At 45.3% G+C, this 23322-nt stretch overlaps 1 protein-coding gene across 4 annotated transcripts in view; it reads left to right on the top strand.

Moving 5' to 3' along the window:
* The window catches only part of Slpi (secretory leukocyte peptidase inhibitor), a 36199-nt gene that overhangs the window by 1206 nt on the left and 11671 nt on the right, over positions 1–23322 (top strand). The window contains exon 1 of one of the 4 annotated variants that reach the window (XM_031373749.1): positions 15429–15485. The exons of 1 other annotated variant lie outside the window; for it this stretch is intronic. The gene's annotated coding sequence lies outside the window, so the exon portion shown is untranslated. Of the gene's footprint in view, positions 1–15428; positions 15486–16057; positions 16126–23322 lie in introns of those variants that run through there. 2 more of the 4 variants (XM_031373747.1, XM_031373750.1) reach the window with 2 other exon arrangements.

Below are 23322 nucleotides of genomic sequence, written 5' to 3'. Positions count from 1 at the left end.
TCCCTCCCTCCCCCTCTCTCTGTGATTCTCTCTCTGTGTGTGATTATATTGCTATGACTTTGACAATCACAGATACGCTTCTACTTCATAAGAACCTGTAGAAATCTCTTTTGTCATGTAGAGTCATAGATTTATTCACAGGTTCCCACGATTCAGGCATGGAAGCTGTTGAAGGGAACATGGTTCTACTACCATACAGGGTCGAGGCTAGGCTGCCTGATTTCTGCACTGCTGAGGCTGGACAGGGAGGGAGACGCGTGTCACTGAGGAGAGCTGGAGGCTGGAGGGACGTGAAGCCCGCTTGTATACAACTGTATAGAAAAGGGGCGTGTCAGATGAAGGGTAATGCAGGCACGAAAAAAGGAGTGGAGGGGAGGTTGAGCCAAACCTTCAATGATACGGTGATACTTTCTGTGGTTGGCCATGTGGGTCAGGAGCGGCTGGGCACAGGAGCTGAAGTGATGTGGACCTTACTTGGATACCATGATCAGATACAGTAAGCAGGGCCAGACAGAAGACTTGCGTGGGTGCGGGACTGGAACTGGGCACTTCCTGTTGGGGAACTGTGAGGATGGGGGAAGCTAGAGCTATCCCTCTTTCCAGGATGCAGCCAATACCTACCTCTCTGCTTTCGGTCCTCACCGTTTCTTTTCGTCTGCATTCTCCCTAGTGGCCACAAGATGGCGCCTGAAGCTCTGATTTAGAGCCATATCTCAGAGCCCTAGCAGGTGACCCCTGGCCCCCCCCCCCCCCAAGCCTGGGCTAATGATGGTCATTCCCTTTAACACCAAAGGTTTTAGAACTGCAAAGAGGTCCATGGGCCAGGGAGGAAGTGTCGGGTAACTACAATGGAAGACATCCTTCACACTTGGTCCATTTCCCCAAATCGAACACACTTTCTCAGGGTTGGATCTTACCATTTTACTTTGGACTGGAAGTTATCATCGATTCAGCCTGTTAACTTGTGGGGCTGATGGTACTTGTGGGGCTCCCCTTTCCTAGGAGCATTTAAAGTTTATGAGGAGCCTAGAGGGAAGAGAGAGCAATGGTTGATCCAAAGAGAACTCATGGAAGGGCTTTACATAGGTTTCAGACAGCCAAGGTGGTATGAGCGTCATGGGACCATGTGATCCTCCAGGATCTCAGGTGATTCGGAAGGCAACACGGTGAGGGTCGTTTGGAGCATAGTCCCTTTCACTCTCAGAGGAAGCAACTGGTGAGAGAGGGGAAGACAGGTGTACCAAATCACTCACCAAGCCCTTCCTGACTCATCAGAATGATCAGAAATAGGACTTGGTCAGAACGGGTGTGTGTGTGTGTGTGTGTGTGTGTGTGTGTGTGTGTGTGTGTGAAAGGGAGGGGCCTGGACTCAATACCAGGTGACAGAAGGCTGGATACCTTAGAGGAGAGAGAGGAGTAGGGAGGGGAAGGGTATGGGAGCCTTGTGTTCTCTAAAGCCACATTCCAGAAGGGCAGGAGGAGAGAGGGAGTGGAGGGCAGTTGCTTGTGAATCAAAGAATAGCCACGATGATGACAATGATCCTAATAGTCACAGTGACTGGCGTTTATGGTGATTCACAAGGAAGTTTCCCATCACTTGAGGCTCAGCAGAGCCACATGCCACCCAAGGGGGATTACAAGGCAGTGCGATTGCTGCTATTTTCTTGAAGGGAGACATGGGCTCCAGAGGGGAGGGTGCTTTGCTCAAGATTAGATGCCAAATTACTGCCAGCCCTGGGCTGGATGGAGACCTCCTGGCTCCCAGCCACACATAGGTTGCTACACATGGGCTCCAGCTGTGTCCAGCCAGAAAGAATGGGGCCTTTGTCAGAGCTGAGGATCAGGCACATGCCTCCTGCAGCCTTGGACTGAGGCCTAAGGAGATGGTTGGGCCAGGAAGTTTGAGGTATGGGGGGTGGGGGTGGGGGTGGGTAGAAGGTTCCAGTGAGACTGAGGAGCTGGTCCTCAAACGACCTGTGTATGTCCTTCGGGGTTCCTCCACACCTTGTGCTACCTGAGCCTGCCTCTGCGTCTGAGTCGGTGGCTTTGGCCCGGACAATGTCTCTTTCCTTTACATTCCCTCCCTCCGTCCCTCCCTCCCTCTCTCAACAAAGATCTTCACTCCTGTCTAGTAACTTGACCCAAACTTTCCAGTCCTCTTGCTCAAAGGAAAGGAGCCTTCTTTCTGAGTAATGCCCACTGAGTCCCTACTGTGCGCCCGGCACTTGGACCTTTGTGGTCTCCACCTGTACCACACCTCCACCCATTTGTGATGGATTTTTATTTTCTCTGTTACCTCCCTAGCCCATGTTCAAACTGGATTGTAATTCAGGGTGAATATTTCTTTCCATTTTTCATTAGTGTGTCGTGGCTTTTAAGGAAGGTCACGGCAGAGTGGTGGTAGTGGCTATTCCCCAGAACTTTGCCACCTTTAACCAGACATTCTTATATTTAAGAAGAAAAATCTCACAATCAAAAGCCTACTCTGCAGAACATGCTAGTGTTGTTCTTGAAGAGCCTGCATCTGGGATGTTAGTGCCAAGCAAAATACAATCCCTACTGTGTTCCATCCTTCCGTCGTGCTTGCATGTTATCTCAGATGTGGGAAACACATAGTGGATGAAGAAATAGAGAGGAAAGGACAGATAGTAAACAAATTTACTAAATTTTAAAGGTGGTAACCTTTAAAATATCAGAGGTGAGTTTGATGCCAATGCTGATCATTAAAAACTAGATCAAGACCCTAGTTACATTCTCTGGTAGAAGCCACCCACAAGCCACCTCTTCCACGAAGTGTCCCATCTGTCCCAAAGGACCAGGTTGTCTCCTGGAGAACAGAAGACTCATGGGTCCTTGGATCTCTCTGGCCTCTGATGGTCTATGTGCCCGTTGTACTTTCTTATGCTCTGCAGCTTAAAAAGGGGTGGCCTCCAGGTCCCAGAAATAAAACCTGTAATTAACCAGAAATACTATCTGCATCTCTGTAGTCTAAAGATAAATAATACTATTTCAAGCTTCATAATCCCAATGATTGGAAGACATTTTATAAGACTTTGGTACGCTTCCATATGACTCTCAAGAAGGAGTACAGCTTTGTGCTTGCCCAACTTGGGTTTTAAGGAATTTCAAGGAGGTCATGTTTCTCATAGCAAGAACAAAGTTTTAAGGCCAGATCTACATGAGCTTGAATGACTTCTCTGCCACTTTTTCAGTTGTATGATGTTAGGGGAAAAAAGTCACTCGTAACCCTTTGAACTTAAACTTCTCTGTAAGATAATGACAGCACGTCCCCAATTGCAAATCCCAAGCCTGAATGCAGGGATTCAATCCGAGCATGCATGAGGGGCACAGTTCACAGGACGTCAGTAATTACAGGGATGTCAGCACCCATCATTTGCGTGCTTGCTGTGTGCCAGGCCCTAGACATCCATCATTGTCGTTAATCTCAGAATTGGCTCACACAGTAGATGTTGTAACTCTCCTCATTGCACATCCGGGAAGGAGCAAAATTAGCACCGAGCTCATCCCTTGGTGCTGTGCCTGTGAATGGCAGCGGAGTAGAAAAGAGGCCAGGAACCTGAGGGGTCTCTTTCTGTGTCTCTGTATGTCTTCATCTCTGTGTCTTTCTCTGTGTCTGTCTACCCCTGTGTCTTTGTCTCTGTGTCTCTGTGTCTGTCAGCCCATCTCTTTGTCTCTGTGTTTCCCTGTGTCTGTCTTTCCCCCTCTCCCTCTCCTCCCCGATCCCTGACAAGGTTTTGCTCAGGCTCAGTTGGAGCTTGTTCTCCTTTTGCTTCTGTATCCTGAGCGCTGGGATTACAGTCAGGTATACACCACTTTCCCCAGCTTTGAAGAGCCTTACAGAGAGATTTCCTGAGACCTGGGAAAGAGTCAAGGAAGTTTGACCAGCTTTAACTTGTAATCTGGGACAAAGGAGGAAGCTGGGCATACCTCAGATTCTGAGATAAACGGGAAGGTGTGTGTCTTGTGGGTATAGGCAGCACACTGAAGCAGGAGGCAGCACAGCAAGGAAGCCTTTCTCTATCTTCCTCCCCCTCCCCCCATCCCAACCCCAAAGACAGGGTTTCTTTGTGTAGCCCCTGCTATCCTGGAGCTCACTCTGTAGACAAGGCTGACCTTGAACTCACAGAGATCTGCCTGCCCCAGTGCTGGGACTGAAGGCATGGACCACTCTTGTACTCTTAAGAGAAAGAGTATAGGGAAGAGGAGTTAGGCGGCAGGGAGCTGGAAGTTCAGTAGGTTGGAGACTAACGTGTTGGCAGCCATGCACCTGGGAAGGGCTGCAGGCCAAGCTGTGTTAGATTGGCATATTAAAAAAGGGATGTGAAGGCAGAACCTTCCCACTTCCATTTTGGGAATCATTTAATTTAGGAAATTACAGGTGCTTCAAATTCAGTTTCACAGTCACACTTAAGGGTAGCACAAGTCAGGTTTCCCAGTGGATTACACATGGCATTTGAAAGTAAATGAGTCAAATGACATCAAGGTTTTGGTCTGAATGACTCAAGGGTGATGTCATCATGGGAGACAGGAGAAGGTAAAGCAGACCAGGGATCGAATGTAAGAGCTACTAAAGAGGAGACATGTAGGAAGCATGCACGTTGAGAAATCAGAAGTCTGTTGGATTTGTGAGCTGGAAGTTGAGAGAGAGACTGGAGATACAAGTCATCAGTGTGTAGCTGATGCAGAGGCTCTGTATCAGATGAGATCAGACGGGAAGCAGATGCGTGTGAATCCAGAAGACCCAAACCTATGCTTGCCTGCCCTGCTGCCCTGGGTGCAGAGAATGGGGAGGAGAGGAGCGATTAGTGGGAAATTCTGAGGAGACTGGAGACTGGAGAGGAAGGGGCCAAATCGTGATATTATGGTGTCCTAGAAACAACTGTGAAGGAAATGGATGAAGGAAGACTGGGGCATTAGTGACACCAACTGAGCATGGGATTTAGCAACCCAGAAGTCAGTAGTGACTAGGCAGGGACACAATGGAGGGATGCGAAGTTGGTCATCCTAGGAGGCATAAGAAAGAGAGAGGATGGGAGGTAAAGAATTAGAGATTATGTATATATATATATACATATATACACACACACATGTATGTGTGTGTAAATATATAAAACATGGTTATATGCATCATATACATTATAGACAGATTGTATATGATATATAATATATGTATTTTATATAGGGAGAGTATATATGAATATAGAGATTTTATATGATATATACATAGTTATATGATATATATTATATGTAATATATGGAGAGATTATATATGATATGTATTATATACAATATAGATGATATATATGTATGTGCTAAATGCTATGCTCTATATTATATAGACAGGGGATTTTTTAAAAAATCAAGACAGAGTTTCAATATGTAGATCTGTTTGGCCCGGAACTCTTCTATAGATTTTGGCTTACAGAGATCCACCTATCTCTGCCACCTGAATGCTGGGATTAACCACCAGGTTTAGTGAGCATGGGTGGAGTTTTTTTTTAATACTTGTGTATTTGTTGAGCTTATAGTATAATTGCACCATCTCCCATTATCCTTTTCTCATGCCAAAACCTTTCGTGAACCCATTTTTCTGCAAATAATTAATGCCCCACCTGCCCCGGCTAGGAAATTTAACTGTGGAGATAAACTTAACAAATGTGTTATGGAGTTAGAGAGATGTGTCCACAGCCAAGTGTTCTGGCTGTTCTTTCAGAAGCCCAGGGTTCAGTTCCCAGCGCCCACAAGGTGGTGGCTTACAGCTCCAGCAGATCCTGATGTGATGTTCTCTGCTGGCCACCTCCAGTACTACATGACTATGGTGCACAGACATATGTGCAGACAAAACACTCACAGTCAAAATTTTTGTTAAAGAATAGTTTTAAATCTATAGAATGATTTGAGAGACATGGAGTCAGCATGCAGCCTTCATCCTCTTATGAATGTCTCTCTCAATGTGGTGTATTCACCTCAGCACCAGTGTGGATGCACTGCGAGAGCTCCAGTGTGATGCACCAGTGTGGATGCACTGCTAGAGCTCCAGTGTGATGCACCAGTGTGGATGCGTTGCTAGAGCTCCAGTGTGATGTACCAGTGTGGATGCACTGCTAGAGTTCCAGTGTGATGCATCAGTGTGATTATATTGCTAGAGCTCCAGTGTGATACACCAGTGTGGATGCGTTGCTAGAGCTCCAGTGTGATGCACCAGTGTGGATGCACTGCTAGAGCTCCAGTGTGATACACAGTGTGGATGCACTGCTAGAGCTCCAGTGTGATGCACCAGTGTGGATGTGTTGCTAGAGCTCCAGTGTGATGCACCAGTGTGGATGCACTGCTAGAGCTCCAGTGTGATGCACCAGTGTGGATGCACTGCTAGAGCTCCAGTGTGATGCACCAGTGTGGATGCATTGCTAGAGCTCCAGTGTGATGTACCAGTGTGGATGCACTGCTAGAGTTCCAGTGTGATGCACCAGTGTGGATGCATTGCTAGAGCTCCAGTGTACATTACTTTTTTACATTTCCTCATTTCCCCCAATATTTTATGAGTCTACCCAGGATTTATTCTTGTGTCTCCTTAGACTCTTCCAGAATGTTTCCATGACCTTCTTTTTTTTCTGATAGCCTTGGTCGCTTAAAAATTAATTACATTTATTTATTGTCTGTGTATCTGTGGGGGTGTATGCATCCTGGGGTGCACAAGTACACATCAGAGGATAGTTTGTGGAAATCCATTGAATTCAGTCTCTCCACTGTGTGAGCCTCAGGGATTAAACTCAGGTTATCAAGTCTTGTTTGTTTGTTTGTTTGTTTGTTTGAGACAGGGTTTCTCCATGTAACTCCGACTGTTCTGGAACCCACTCTGTAGACCAGGCTGGCCTCAAACTCAGAGATCCACCTGCTTCTACCTTCAGAGTGCTGGGATTAGAAGTGTGCACCACCATGCCAGGTTAGGACATCAAATTTTGACGGCAAGCGCCTTCATCCGCGGAGCTATCCCTCTGGCCTGACTTTTATAATCTTGGGGAGTGTAAGTTAGGTGCTTTCTAGGTAATTTGTTAATTGGGGTCCACATAATGTTTTTCATGGCTAAAAGTGGGATATATGATTTTGTGAGGTAGACCGGGGTGGTGAACACACTATTACAGGAGGTAGCTTGAAAACTTTGTACTAGGTGGTACTGGGGCTAAGGAACAAGTGTTAGGAGAAATTTGAAGCCCTGTACAACACTCTCCCAGTCACACCCCTGAAATACTGACTCTACCTGAGGGGCACCCCAAGTGGCAGAAGAGCGCTGATCTCCACAAACCAAGGGAAGAAAGGATAGAGGCGTGGGCTTCTGATGTGCTCAATCTTAGAGCACAACAGTGTCCAGCCTTTGTTGGCACTAGCTCTGGATACAGGGGCGAACCTTCAACTTTTCTGGTTTCCACCTTTGGTCTTATTGGCTTCTTCAGGTGTTTAATATATTCCAGGGACCAAGGTCACCAGTGGAAGAGAAAGAACACAACACTTACGCAGGGGTGTGTAGCTTTAAAGGAGTGAGATCAAGCCGGGTAGTCTGTCTTCACAGAAGTTCAGAATGTCCTCAGGCACCATCGTTGTCTCTGATCTGGGGATGTAAAGGGGGGTAGGAAAAGGGGAAGGGACTTGGTTGGGGACACAACTGGCAAGTGACAAAGTAGGACCTAGACTTAAGGCCAGTGCAAATCAAGCTTAGAGTTCTTGCCATCACTGGAGAGATGCCCAAGCCTGTCATACACATTTACTAATATGTTCTAGGGAGAGTCTACTTGGTGAGTGTTTTCAGGCTTCAGGTATGAGGCCTGAAGTCTGTTCTCTGCCCTTCCTGCTATTAGTGTACACAGACAAGTCAGTTAGTCACTGAGAACGAGGCTAAGACTCCTTCAGACATACAGATGAGAGTGGGCTTATCCCTGTATTTTTCTTGGAAAACGGTTTCTCCATAAGCATTAAGAACCTTACATCTTGGGCTGGAGAGATGGCTCAGCGGTTAAGATTACTAACTGCTTTTCCAGAGGTCCTGAGTTCAATTCCCAGCAACCACATGGTGGCTCACAACCATCTGCAATGGGATCCGATGCCTTCTTCTGGTGTGTCGGAAGACAGCGACAGTGTACTCATGTACACAAAATAAATAAGATAAATTAAAAAAAAAAAGAAACTTACATCTTGGCCAGGCAGTGGTGGTGCACACCTTTACTCCCAGCACTTGGGAGGCAGAAGCAGGCAGCTGTTTGAGTTCAAACCCAGCCTTGTCTACAGAGTGAGTTCCAGGACAGCCAGGGCTACACGAGAAATCCTGTCTTGAAATACCAAAACCAAAAACCCCCTTACATCTCTTCATTTCTGAACACATCTACCCCAGGAACTATGGGCTAATGAATAAACATAAAACACAGAAGATGTTTGTATTTTAGCAATACATGAAGAACCAGCTACAAGTCAATCATGTGAAGACAAAACACAGACAGACACACAGCTCAGAACTGACCAAGGACCATAGAGGAAAGGCCTCTTTAGGAGACGATAATGTCATTAATCATCAGAAAACACAAATTCAATCCGCAATGAGATATCACTTCCATGCCCACTGGAGAGAGTGTAAGATGTAACACTGGGATGAGTCCATAGGACTGTAGAAAAGCATTTCCTTTTTATGCAGTTATGGGGATCAAATCCAGGGTCTCACACATGCGTGGCAAGCACACTGAGGCATTCACTGAGCCCTGCCAGTGGACCTTGATACATGACAGAATGGCTTTAAACTCATGATCCTCCTGCCTCAGCCTCTCTAGTGCTGGGATTACCAGTGTGTGCCACCATGTCTAGTTCCTGGAACTCTTGCACAGAGCTAACGATACAGTAGGCCCACCATTCCATTCATATGCTACAGAGTAGCACAATTACTTTGGAAAACATGCGGTAGTTTGTAATAAAGGTTAAATATGAGCACACTCTATGGCCAGCAATTCATCTCAGGTGTGTATGTTCAAGGACGTGCACAGATTTTTATTAAATCTGAACTCAGAATATCCAAAGCAGGAACAATCCACGCATCCACTAATGGAGAATTGTAAATTCACACAGTGGACTATTAGGTAGGATTAAAAGTAGCAGTCTTTCAATCCAGACAACACGAATTAGGCCCAAAAGCATGTTGAGTAAAAGAACTACGGATAAAAGTTTATATAAAATGTGATTCCATGGATCTGAAATTTTAGCAGTGACAAAATGGATGAAGAGTGGGAGAAAGGCGATCTTAGGACTGGGGCCTTAGAACTGAGGGGAACACAGCAGGGAAACGATGTAAGGGCAAGGGAAATACTATGTATTTGTTGGGAAAATAAACTTAAGGTGTGCATTCACTTGTCAAAACTCATCAAGTAGTACACTTTACCTTGTGCGTTTTGCTGAGGTCAATCATTCTTACAAACACGGCTTGTTCTCTGGTGAATGCTGCAGAGGGGCCCTGCTTGGCCCCAGGTCTTTCTTGAAAATAACATTTGGCTCTAACTGGCAGATGCTTGATTTCCAGTGAGATTTCTTTTAGGTCAGTGGTTCTCAACCTTCCTAATGCTACGCCGCTTTCATACAGTTCCTCCTTGTGGTGGCCCATCCCTCCCCGCCAACCACACAATTACTTTCGTTGCTCCGTCATAACTGCGAGTTTGCTGCCGTCATAGATGTCATGTAATATCTAAGCATTTGTGTTTTACAGTGGTCTTAGATGACCCTCGTGAAAATATTGCTCGGCTCTCAGGGGAGTTGGGACTTGTAGGTTGAGAAAGACTGTTTTGGGTCTTGTCAGGCTTCTAAGAATCAGCTCCCTGGGACGAGCTCAGGCTCGCTCTGCTAAAGACTCAATTAAATGAAAAGTTTTCCCAAGTCCTTTCGGGATTTCTGGAAAGGCCCAGGTGTATTTCATCACAGGTTGTGTCTGGAGTGGTTTTTGGTGGGAAGGCATTTGAGCTAATGTGGGAGCCCTGCTGATTTCACGGAGGGGTCTCAACCGACACCAGAGACAGCATCTCGACTCGACTCACCAGGGGTCTGGAGCCAGCCCGAGAGATTAAAGCCAGAACCGAGAGCCCAGTATTCATAGGGACTAAAACTTTGATCCGCCCTCCTGCCTGGAGTTCTTGCTTTGATATGCCCGTTTCCCCGCTCTCACCTATCTGCTAAAAGACTTGACTTTGTTGCCTCAAGTATATATATTCCCGTTTCTCTAAGTAAAGAACACACCTCGATAAGAACCCTTTCCTGGTGTCGTCTCTCTTTCCTCCCTACCCGCTTATTTTACAGAATCTCGAGTTCCCCTGTTCGTGAATCACCCACGGAATGAAGTGAAACTGCGGGTCGGTTTCCTTCAGATGGCGCCCAACGTGGGGCATCCACGGAATGAAGTGAAACTGCGGGTCGGTTTCCTTCAAGCTCCCCCAGTGTGGGCTACCCCATCTTCTCCCACACAAGCAGATCTTGCCCAAGATTCTGCTGGTTCCCGGTCTCCCTGAGACCTGAGCACCACCCTGTTCCCACCCCCACCCCCATCCCCGTGGATGCTCTGCTTCGGAAGCAAGAGAAGCACACCTTTCCCAGCCTACAAAGACCGTATCCTGTGAAACCCAGCCTCCTGGACAGAAGTCAAAAGTGTAAATCAGGAATGGCTCAATCAGGGGAACTCCGGACAAGGAGTGGCTGACCTGGAAGAGTTCTCTGTGTGGGAAGAGAAGTTGGTTATCAGAGAGGATTCAGAACTAACCTGACTTTTCCTGTATTCACAGACTTTGGTTGTCGGAGAGGATTCAGAACGAACCTGATTGTTCCTGTTTACACCGCTCGCCCCTCCCCCATTGGCTTTCTCATTAAGCTTAGCAGAAATATTTTCACCAGCATGAAGGTGTGTGTGTGTGTGTGTGTGTGTGTGTGTGTGTGTGTGTGTATGTGCGCGCGTGCGTGTGCGTGAATACACTTGGTGAACATGTATGTGTGTGTGTGTGTGTGATGTGTGTATGTGGTGTGTGAGAGTGTGTGTGTCTGTGTGGTATGTGTGTATGCGGTGCGTGTGTGTGCGGTATGTGTGTATGTGTTGTGTGTGGTATGTGTGTGTTCCCTCCTTCCAATGACTCTGTTCACTAACTTTTGACTTCAGTGTCTGCAGGAATGAGCAGAGCTGGAGAGGAAGGTGATCCTCTTTCGGTGTGATCTTCCATTCATTTCTTCATTCAACATATTTTCTACCATTTTTTAAAGAAACCATATTTTATTGATTCTTTGGGAATTTCACATCATGCACCCCTATCACATTCATACCCAAGTCCTCCCATACTGACCCCCCCCCAACTCTTGTGGACTCCTCCTCACTCCCCCCAAAAAAAGAAGAAAAGAGAAAGAAAAAAAAACAAGTCTAATTAGAGTTATCTATATCCTCCTGGGGCATGGTCAAACTCTCCATGGCTTGCCCCTTAAACAGAGCTGAGACCTCCCTGTCCTACGCCCCCACCAGAAGCCATCAATTGTGGAGAGCTAACTTCAACATCCTTATCACACTTTTTAAAGTGTTCTCTTTGATTGCTTCCTGTTCAGGCTGATACTTTTCTGGGGGGTGGGGGTGGAGCTCAGAGTTGGGGTGGGGGGTAGGGATCACGGCAGAAGCTCTCATGTCCCAACCGTCTGTCTTCAATCATTGATCTCTACAAAGGAGCTCCCTCGCTCTTCATGGTCAGTGGGAGCACCGATCGCGCACTTCCACGTGGTTTCTGGTGACAGCACAGACCACAGACATGGACTTGGCTGCAGAAGGCCCACAGACTCAGGCAAGGCCCTCACAGGTATCCCAGACCATCAACATCACCATGGGCTCAGGTGGCATTACGGACTTCTCACATCAGTATGGCCCTGGTGGCCGTATGGCCCATGACCACGGACATCCAAGTGGCCTTTGGTGGTACCTTGACATCAACACAGACCCTGGCCACAGTAGGACCATGGGTCTAGACATGACCCTTAGAGGCAGCACAGTCATGGACATCACCATGAACTCAGGTGTCAGGGCAGGTCGCTCACGTCAGCCTGGTCCCCATGGTTGTTGTGTTTCTAGTTTCACATCTCTCCACATGTACCACCCTGCTTTTCTCTCTTTCTTGTCTTTCCATCACATATTTATTCATTGTAGCGGTGCCCACTGTGCACTGTGAATCAGGGTGGCCTGACTGTCTTTCATCACCAGTGCCTTGGGCAGGTGGCTTTCTTATTTTCTGCCTTTATTGAATACTGGGTGTCAGTCTTGTCTCTTGTAGCTAAAGTTAAAAAACAAAACAAACAACAATGACAAACCCAAAACCAAACCAAACCATACCGAAACCCAAAAATGAGTGGACCTTTTTGCTGGGGACAGCATACCTTGACAGAGACTGCCCACAGCAGGTCGGGATGGAGCCATCTCAGAAGCCTGTGGCAGCTCCTTGTAAAAAAACAGTTGTCCCCATTTCTCCTAACCTTAGCCCTGGACAAGGGCTGTATAGATTTCATTTGTGCGTGACTGCTTTTCAGTTGGCCTTGGTGGGCATAATTATTCTATTATATCTGACTTTCCCACTCTCTTCTCCTTCTGCTCTGGTGAATTCTGTGAAACTAGATGTTCCTTGATGTAATGGTTCTTAAACAATTAAAAATTGAGGCATAGGGGCATCGTGTAGCACAGCCCTAATGGCCCGGGTGCATGCGGGGCACTCTCACCTTGGAAACAATGCAATAATTGCACAATGGTAGTTCCAGACTAATGCTTGACTTGCAAAGAAAATTTGAAGAAATCATGTTTAGAAATATTAGAAAATGAAACAGAAACCATGTACTGCTAGAGTCATACAGGGTCCATTACCAGAAAGTGAAGGAATTTATAAGAATTATGAAAAAGCATTAGTATGAGAGACACAATCATGGAATAAGGGAATACAAACACAGGATACTTGAATTCAAAAAGGAAAAAAAAAACTATTGACATTGTGAAATAAGTTTTGCATAACATTTGAGAGTGGTTCCTGGATAAGCAAGTATAGAATATGTAAAGTCTTATATTAGTAAAACTAAGTCAAAACACTGGGACTCTTAGAATCATTGTGTGCAACGTACAGAAGCAGAAAGCTAGTGGAACTGCTGAGTTTAGGGTTAACTTGATTCTTTCTGGCCACTGCCTGGCAGCTTTGCCCATGTCATTTATCATTAGAGCCTCACAGGAAAATGCATGTAGCTGACCTCGGAGCTCTGAGCTCTGAAGTATAAGTCAAAAATTAAAGTTTAAATAATGATAAGTTTGCAATTATTATTACTTTGGCCACAGGACTAGGGGAAGCCTGAAATTTTGGGAAGCAATTGTAATTCTTGATTCTTTGTGGGATGTGGTTACTCTTTTGAATTTGATTTGGCAATGATTATATGATGTCTTTTATTTTTCTACCTGCTTTCGGAGTAACAATAAAAGATTGGGGTAAGTTAAAGGAGAGAGTGAGGGAAGAGAGAAAGTGTGGAGAAGGTGTGGAGAGTGTGAGGTGAGAGAATGTGAGTGTGGAGTGAGTGGAGAGAGTGTGTATGGAGTGTGTGCGTGGAAGGAGAAGAACGCACGGAGTGAGTGTGTGAGTGTGAGAAAGGGAGTGAATGAGGGAGCGCAACCTCCAGCCCTGAGGAGGAAGCAAAAGTGTGTGTGTGTGTGTGTGTGTGTGTCAGAGAGAGAGAGAGAGAGAGAGAGAGAGAGAGAGAGAGAGAGAGAGAGAGAGAGAGAAGTGTAACTTTAAGCCTTGAAAAATTGCCTGTCAGTTTGCACCCGAAAAGCTGTCTGTGTGTGTTTATTATGCGCCTTCCAGATATCCCTGCTTCCGGGTGAGAACTCCGATCCTGTGTCAAGGCTAGACCCTGACACCTTTGTCTTATTGGGAACTCACATCCTCAAGCCACTGAATAAGTAGTGCATAGTGGTGTGTACTAGTTTTCTGAGAGTACCGAGGTGAAGAAGGCTCATAAAACTCCCAATTTTAAGGGCATCTCAGTCTAGTACGAGGCTGGGGGTGGGGTGGGGATGCAGGTTATTGGGGACTTCATAGCTCTGAGCAAAACACAAGCGAAAGTTTGAAGACCAGAGAATCACCCAGCACAGAAGAGGAAATGAGAAGCGAAGAGACACAAACTAGATTTGAAGCCATGGGCGTTAACCTTTTTGTATCTGAATCACTTTCTAATTCTGATGGACTCATCTGAAAAAACTCATGTAGCACTTGATCCTTAGTCCCTGAGATTTAGGGATCTGGGAGGAACTTGGGAACACAGCTAAAGAAGGTTCTGTCAGAGGCAGGAGAGATGGCTCAGCAGCTAAGAGTATGAACTGTGTTTGCAGAGGACCAACTCTTGGTCCCCAGAACTCACACTGGGTGACCCACAGGGTGACCTACAATTGCTTGCAACTTCACCTCAGGGGAGCTGACACCCTCTTCTGGACTCCACAGGCACTACACTCATATGCACACATATCTCACACAGGTACACACATATTAAAAATAAAAACATCCTAGAATAGAAGATCTGGCGAAGGGATCTTAGAACCAAGAGGGACCAGAGATAATGGGTCTGTTTCTGAAGAAGCCTTCTTGTCCTCCAAGAAGCATGCCTGGGGCGGGGGCAGGGACCAACTATCATAAAGGCTCACTGTCATTGGCAGGCTGGCGGCTCTGATTGACTAGAGAGCACAAACAGAATTCCCGGGAGTGCCCAGGGATGTCAATGCTGGGCAAGGTCTCATCTTTAGCTAGCCCCACAGAAGTCTTTGTTTAGATAGGAAAGTTGAGGCTCATAACAGGGCAATACCCAGGTAAGATGACAGCATCCCTAATGTTCAGATCTCTGAGGAGGGTGTTGGGTTCCCTGGGATTGGAATTATAGATGGTTGTAAACAGGCTTGTGGGTGTGGTGAATTGAACCGTGGTCCTCTGGAAGAGCAGTCTTGGCTCTGAACCACTGAGCCATCTCTCCAGTCTCTCTGTAGTAGCTTTGTTTTTAAAGAAGGGAGGCCTTGCAACGTTTCCTAATCCCCTAGTTCAGACATGATTGGCTGTGGTGAAACCTATTTTGATATCTCTATCCACCCCGAGGCAGGTCCTATTGGCACACCCTTCTCAGTTCTGGAGAACAAACAACCAGCTGGCAGGAGTGGTTCTCATGGTGGTTTGTAACCATTCCATTTCTATCTGTTGTAACATGTAAAATTTATGTTTCTGGAAATGCATGCTGATCTCAGTATAACCTGCTCGCTTGTTAACACTCTCCTAGCTTTCACGTCAATAGAGATAAATACTCTTTTTTTTTTTTTTGGTGAGTGTTAGGAGGGTCCAGACTTCGAAAAGACAATTAAGAGTAAACACTTGAAAAGACACCAATAAACTTTAACAACAAGGAGACTCAAGGTAAGCTGCTGACAGCCTAATTCTAATTGTAGAACACTTAAGGGACTAGGAGGTAGGAGGACTAACTTCACACACACACACACACACACACACACACACACACACACATGGAATACAAGGTTGTAAAATAAACCAGGTGGGTTTGAATCAAGAGCAGGTGCACCATGGGAAAATAAGAGGATACAGACGCACGCAGTTGGATTTAGAAGCTGGGTGTTTAAGGAAGTGATGGGGACAGTTCTAGAATGGAGGGGAAATACGAATGATTAAATTGAACCCCCTAATTTGGAGCAAAACAAATAATTTACCATCTATACAACAAGATGTTTGGCATTTGTTACTCGTCCATGGCACTGCTTAGAAGTAAGAAGCCAGAAGATGGCCACAGTTACTGGTTGTATTGCCAGGGGAAGTGGAGCGTTGGCAAACAGGGAGATTTTTTTTTTTCTGAGGGCAGTTCTCTGGCTGTGTTGCCCCAACAGGAGGAAGTGGTGGGGCAAGAGCTTAGAGCATCCTGTGGCCTTTTGTTATCCTTCAGTTATTGATGATCTAGAAGCACCAGAGGCCAGTACGGGATGCCAAACTCCTACATAACCGGAAGAAGAAAGGCCACTGCCAAGGTCACTTCCAGTTCTTTGAGGTAAGGGATGTAAGGGAAGATAAGCTTTTCAACTGTGAAGAGTCTAGGGGTGGCTGACCTCCTGTGACCCTTCTCCCATCCCCCCTACACCTCTGGCAGCCTGAGAATCAGTGGGAAGTCACCTGCCTAGTCACACTTGGGGAGGCAACTGCCTGACCCTTCTATTTTCAACGGTTTCTTTCACCATCCATCTATCTCTTTAATTTAAACAATATATATCATTTTTTTAAAAAAATGTGTATGAGAATTTTGCCCTCAGAGGTCAGAAGAGGGCATCAGATCCCCTGGGATTGGAGTTACAGTTAGTCATCATATGGGTGCCAGAGTCGAGGCAGAGTCCTTTGCATCAGCAACAAGTGCTCCTAAGTGCCAAGCCATCTCTCATCATCTCTAAGGTTTTACCCAATGCCCTGTGGTACTGATGTAGGAGAAACTTGAAGCATCAAAACTGATGCTGTAAAAAAAAATCTACCAATAAACTTCCCTAAGAAGTATTGCTATACAAAGTAGAAGTAATTAAAGGAACCTTGCATCTCATATAGTGTACTGACCAGGTGGTTGGAACTGGTAGGAAAGACAAGTTTGTAACATAGTTGACGTTTAGAATTGCTAAGAAGGGTTTCTGCTACTGTTTATTCCTCAAAATTGACCTCCATTTTAGGCTCTGGTCCATAACAAAAGGAGGCAAGCCTGACTTACAACCAGCCTTTAGTTTTATTCTCCCATCAAATTCCCCAGAAGGGGAAGCCTCCCTCCGGGTGTCACTCCCCGCCCCCTAACACTCCCCACCTGACACCCCACCCCCATGCCTCTAAAGGGCAGCTCAAGGGGGACAGCACAGGGTCATCAAGTCCCCTGTGCTCTTATCAAAGTGTAATTGTGCCAGATGAGCAAAATCACCTCAGGTAGTAAAATTCTGATGCACTTAGGGTAATTCTGGCAACACCCTTGCTGGTGCCAGTCTCCCATTGGCCCAAGCAGCCAAACTTGCAGTCTCCTGTCTCTGTTGAAAAAAATTCAAAGTATAACCTGGGGCTAGGACCTGAAAGAGATTTAACGATGGCAATTGTATGTGTAATGCATAAGCCCAAGGTGCATATAAGTTGGAAACATCTATTTGTGGCTGGCTCTTCCTTGAGCATTGTCTAGAGCTGGACACACACCGTTCTGAAGGAGATTTCCCTGTTATTACTATTATCACTGCTAACTGTGCAGAGTGATTTCTCACTGGGAAGGCATATTATTTCTATAACAGTACAACACCTAAAGTTCAACTTCAGTATTATGCATTAGCTTAACATCCGATAAGGGAGGCCTGGACTTTTCTTTCTTTTTAAGAAATTTATTTTATGTGTATGAGTGTTCCACTTGCGTGAATGTCTGTGTACCACATGCATACAGTGCTCCCAGATGCCCTGGAACTGGGGTTACAGAGGGTTGTGAGCCGCCATGTGGATGCTGGAAATGGAACCCAGGTCCTATGGAAGAGCGGTCAGTGCTCTTAACTACTGAGACATCTCTCTGGCCCTGGGACCTGACTTTTCTAACCTCAAATTTTCCTTTCCACTACACTTTTATAGACAATATCCCTGTCCCCTCAGGTAAACGACCTGCTGATCAAAGGACTAGGTCCGATTTCCAGTTATCTCTGACACTTGGGTAATCATTCAGAGAAGCCAACCATTGCCTCCTGTGGGCAATAGGGAACATGTTACACTCTCTGTCTGTCTATCTGTCCATCCATCTGTCTATTTATTTACTTGTCTGTCTATCTTCTATTCATTCATTCATTCATTCATTCATTCATTCAGACACAGGCTGTCTTTCTCTGTGTAGCTCTGGCTAAGTAGACCAGGCTGGCCTCAAGTTCACAGAGATCCTCCTGCCTTTGCCTCCTGAGTGTTGGGCATAAAGCTATGTGCCACCACACCAGGACATTCCATACTTGGTATTGTAAATACTGCCTTTTGCAGCTCCAATGGTTGGTTCTGTTCTTGAGTGTGAGCCTCTGTGGCCTTGGCGTCTGGTCCTCAGGCCGTGAGCTTTTCGGGACTGATCCATAGCGACTGTTGGCTCACTGTGCAGTGTTGGGTGTGACATGGCATCTTGAGAGTTCTGGCGTGGAAAGAATTCCTTCACCAATGGAGTGAAAACAGGAATTTTTACCCTTAAGTTTGTTTGCCCCTGTTCCCTATGGTCAGGAACCCCAGAGTGGAAGCTACTGGAATTGGGGAGCAGGAGGCTATGTCCTAAAGAATACTGGGTTTGAACTTTAATTATCTTTGCCATTGAGTGCCTGAGTGCCTTAGGCAAGCTTGCAACTGGATTTATAGACTAGGCTGGCCTCGGACTAATGGAGCTCTGTCTATCTCTGCTTCTTGAGTGCTGGGATAAAAGGTGTGCGTCACTGTAGCTGGCAAAAAAAAAAAAAAAAATGGCTCAGTTTAAATAAAAACTCGGTTTATTATCAGGATTATATATGGTACAAAATTACTCAAAGGACTGTAAGAGGGAAATGTAAACAATTCTGTAAAGTTTTCCTACCCCAGGGTCAGGGTCTCTTGGCCTTGATTCAGGAAGTCACTGACCACTGAGCCATGCTGCCTCTGCCACAGCCCTCACCTGCAGGATCAAGCCTCCACTACAGGTCTTTCTACCTTTGCTTTGGCTCAAGATTGTGAGAAGATATCTTAGATTTAAGCCTGAATCGCAGCTTTCCCTAGCTTCAAGGGGTCTGCACAATGTTCTCATCTCTACTACAGAGATGTGGTTGAAATGGATATTTTGTGAATTAATATATAAATTCTGCCATATTCTCTGCTTCTCATTGCAGTTATGATTCTGTGCCAGCCGTAATGATAATATCATAAAGCATTTATAGTATTGTAAAACAGTATCGTTCACAACCCTAGTCTCAGCTTTCCATTACAAATTGCCCCATGAAAAGTTACAAATTCATTCTTTTCATTCTCTTTGCCCAAAGCTGTGAGTTCTACACAAAGCTTTGGAATGTCTCAGATGCTAATCACTGACTCCAGTCAAACTATGTCAAAAAACTGAATAAACACTGCTCCTAAAATGACTGCAACCAGTAATCTTTTTAGTTTTTCTTTATCCAGTACATTTAATGATCTTTGGATAATATCAAGGCCCAGGGCAAAGATTTGCAAGTCTCTCTCTTTACTTAAAACTAAAATGATGTTTATCTTTCAGGGAAATAATATGTTTGTCTAAAGAATTGTGGGAATGAATCATTTCAAATGTATTTCAGGGGAAGATAGAGGGAAATGTCAAACCTAAATGACAAAAGCCCCAGCACCGTGCAGCCTTTCTTCCCGTTGTCCTGGATCTCCTTTTCTTAGTCGTGGATCTCCTTTTCTTAGCCATGACAACTCTTTTCTGTTTCAGAGTTCTCTGACAGGGTCTTGCTGTGGTGATGACAACCTTCCTCCATCTCTCTAGCCGCTGGTTCTTGAATAAAGTGATTTCTTTCCTACCAATTCTCATCTCCTATAGATGCATTCCTTGGCTTTCAAATAGCGAGCCAATGGACTTGGGTCCAGTATCAGATTGCAAGCATGCGAAGTACATAGGGATTTCTGCATAGAGTCAAGCTGAGACTTCTAAAGTCTTTTTAGAGGTTGTCTAGAAAGTGCTTTGTATACCCACTGATGTCTGTATTTCTTTCTTTCCTGGTGGCCGATCTTTCATAATGTCGATTTTATTGATATGAAGTGAAATTCATGTTGTATATAACTTTGTTGCACATGATCTGGGATGGGATGTAGAGGACAGGGGGATGAAGGAAGAAATGTGAGTGAGGTACCAGCATCCGTGGTCTTTCTCCCTCAGCATGTGGAAGGAGAGAGAGTAGAGCGGTGCTTCTGTCACTTTTCCTGTTGGGATAAAACGTCCTACAAAAACATCTAAAGAGACAAAAGGTTTCTTTTGGCTCACAGTTAAGGGTTAGTCCTTCATGTTGGGGAAATCGAGGCAGTAGAATAGGAAGCAGCTGATCAAATTGCAGCCACAGTCAAGAAATGGAGTAATGGGTGTGGTTCACTCATTTTCTCTGTCTCGTATACTGTGTCACCCAGGGAATCGTCCCCCCTTGTTTAAGAAGGGTCTTTAGTCCATTAACGTAATTAAGATAATCCCTGATATTTATGCCCAGAGGCCAAATAATCCCCTCGAGGCGTGCAGGGGGCAAGTCTAGGTCTTGTCAAATAGTCACCACGATCACAATTGGAGTCTTTGTCTACTTGACAACAGAACATACCACTTTTAAACAGTAATTCGCCATCTCTTGGTTTCATAGGCTCGTGAAAAAACGCTTTCAGTCAAATATACAAAGTGGTTATAGTTGTCAACAATTTAAAAGTCCAAAATCTCTTAACTGTGAGCTCCCATAAAATAAAAACAAATTACAGACTCCCAACATTTAACGGCACCGAATAAACGTTCTCACGCCAAAATGGAGGGATCTGGACGTGGCAAAGAGCAATTGGAACAGAGCAAGCCCAAAATCCTGTTACTTCCTGTTTAAACAGGGCCTCCTTTCAGGGGCTCGGACGCTGCATCACTTTGCCTGGCTCGACCCTCTTGGGCTATGGAGCGGGGCGTCATGACTCCTTAGTCTTGTGTCCATAATGTCTTCATAGTCAACGCCACGTGGGCAGTTCTATTTTCCTTTAAAACAACCTTTTAAGGTTAGAGCCTCCACACCCTGGACATTTGTCCTTAGGACACGTTCCCTCCCCTCAGTTTTCACTAGTTGAGGATTTAATGCAAAATGAATTTAATCCTTTGCACTTCCCATCTCCCAATTCTCCCCAGAATCCTTCTTAAGTCACCTAACTTTGCATTCTCTTCTTCAAAAAAAAAAAAATTCAAGTACATTTTGTGCTACCCATAAAGGATTGGATGTGTTACTTTCCACTGGAGTATGGTCAACTTACCAGGGGCCTCTCCTTTAAGAATGACTCTCTCTCTTCTAGCTATTACTTGCCTGTAGCGCCTTACCTAGGGAGTGAGACTTTGTTCCCATCTGGGACATAGTCTGGCTCGATATTGTGCAGGTCTTACACACGCTGCCATAAGTACTATGAGTTTATACAGATAGCTGCCATGTGGTGTCCAGAGGACAGAGTCTTTTCAGTCATATCTGGTTCTTGTGTTCTTTCTGTCCCTTCTTAATAATCCCTCATCCTGGGCGTGGGTGTGTGTGTAGGTGTCCTATTTAGGGCTAAGCATTCACATTTATTTATTTATTATATGTAAGTACACTGCAGCTGTCTTCAGACACACCAGAAGAGGGCATCAGATCACATTACAGATGGTTGTGAGCCGCCATGTGGCTGCTGGGATTTGAACTCAGGACCTTTGGAAGAGCAGTCAGTGCTCTTAACCGCTGAGCCATCTCACCAGCGTTCACAGCCTTATTCTCTGTACCTTAACCAGTTGTTACTTATCAGGTTACTTATCATCTCCACCCAATAGAAGCTCCTCTGATGAGGGCTGAGGGATGCATTCATCTGGGGATATAAGAACAAGTCATTGATGATTAAGGTAACTGTAGTTTGACAGCTAGAGAGCAACAGTTAACTAGCTCCTTACCCCAAGGCAATTCACCACTGTGTTAGTCCATTAGTCAACTCAACAGTGGTTAAAACTTCTAGATCTCTTATTTAAAAAGGCAAACAGATTTGCCTTGCTCACAGGCTTCATGATAAACAATGTGACTTCTTACTATTCCTTTATCTTTTTTAAAAATATATTTATTTATTTTTTACTATTCCTTTATCTAAAGGAACTCACTTTAGAAGTGACTGTTCCCAGTAATCAGCCACCTGTGTCTCGTTCATGGTAAATAATTGAATAGGAAAAGATGTAAAATTTATGTAAGGCGTGCAGATACGGAAGCTTAAGTTATGAGGACCTAAGGAAGTATTTTAGGATCTAGGAAGGTTTTTTTTTTTTTTTTTTTTTTGACAGGATTTCTCTGTATTGCCCAGGCTGTCCTGGAACTCACTCTGTAGACCAGGCTGGCCTTGAACTTAGAAAATCTGCCTGCCTATGCCTCCCAAGTGCTGGGATTAAAGGTGTGCACCACGACTGCCCAGCTTTAGGAAGGTGTTTTAAGGTTGGTAAAGGCACATGAAAACTTAACTGGTGATCAGAAATCGAATTGCCAGATATAAAAGGAGTGACAAATGCTTCTAGTTTCTTCCCCTCATTGTGCGACGGTTGCATTAGGTCTTCTAGGTTCAGAGTTCTGACTCTGACCGATGGAGCTTTGATAAATTATTAGTTTAATACTGGTAAAGCCTTCCACTATATGATCCACTATCACAGTCTCAAGTTCAAGATTTTAAATTTCCTTTGGTTGTCTTTTAAGTAAAAGCATTTCTCACTGTGCTAAATCTATATATACCTAGTTTTCTGGATAGAGGGTTGTCTATTCCAGAGGGAGGACTCCTTCCCCTTTCCCTGGTTCTGGGAATCAAGTTTCAAATGTGCCCTCAATGCTCCTTCTCCTTAACATCCTTAACTTTATCCTCTGCTGGTAATATATATCTGTTTCAGCATCCTGCCAAGTCCAGGAGAGCTTCAAAGGAGTTACCCACATATGCTCTGGTCCAGCCTCACTGAGCTTGCACTGTGCCAGCCCCAGATCCTGGATAGCAGTGAAGCAGCCAGTTCTCCCGGGACTTGGCCAGCGTCCCAATTTTCTTAGGGTCTCCAAAGATGACATCACCCTCAGTCAGCAGGAAGTAGTCTAAAGAACACAGTGACCTCACTCCTGCCTCACCATCACCCCTTCCGAGTTCCTCGTTTTTAATTAAAATTTTAATTAAACAGAAAGGGAGGAATGTTAACTTACAGTCGATTCTGGCTCCTCCCCAGGGCCCTAGCAATCCACCTTCACCTGCCGCCAAAGCCAGGTGCCAGGTGTGGGCTGCCTATAAAAGGACTGCCTGCCACCCCAGTCCTCATTCTCTCTCTCTCTCTCTCTCTCTCTCTCTCTCTCTCTCTCTCTCTCTCTCTCTCTCTCTCTCTCTCTCTCTCTCTCCCCTTTCTCTCTCTCTCTCTCCTTTCTCTCTCTCTCCTCTCCTCTTCTCTCTCTCTCTGCCTCTCTCTCTCCTCTCCTCTCTCTCTCTCTGTCTCTCTGACTCTGTCTCTGTCTCTCTCCCCTTT

Source organism: Mastomys coucha, unplaced genomic scaffold (assembly GCF_008632895.1).
Source record: "Mastomys coucha isolate ucsf_1 unplaced genomic scaffold, UCSF_Mcou_1 pScaffold15, whole genome shotgun sequence".
Classification (NCBI taxonomy): Eukaryota; Metazoa; Chordata; class Mammalia; order Rodentia; family Muridae; genus Mastomys; species Mastomys coucha.
This window is presented reverse-complemented; position numbering and strand designations above follow the sequence as displayed.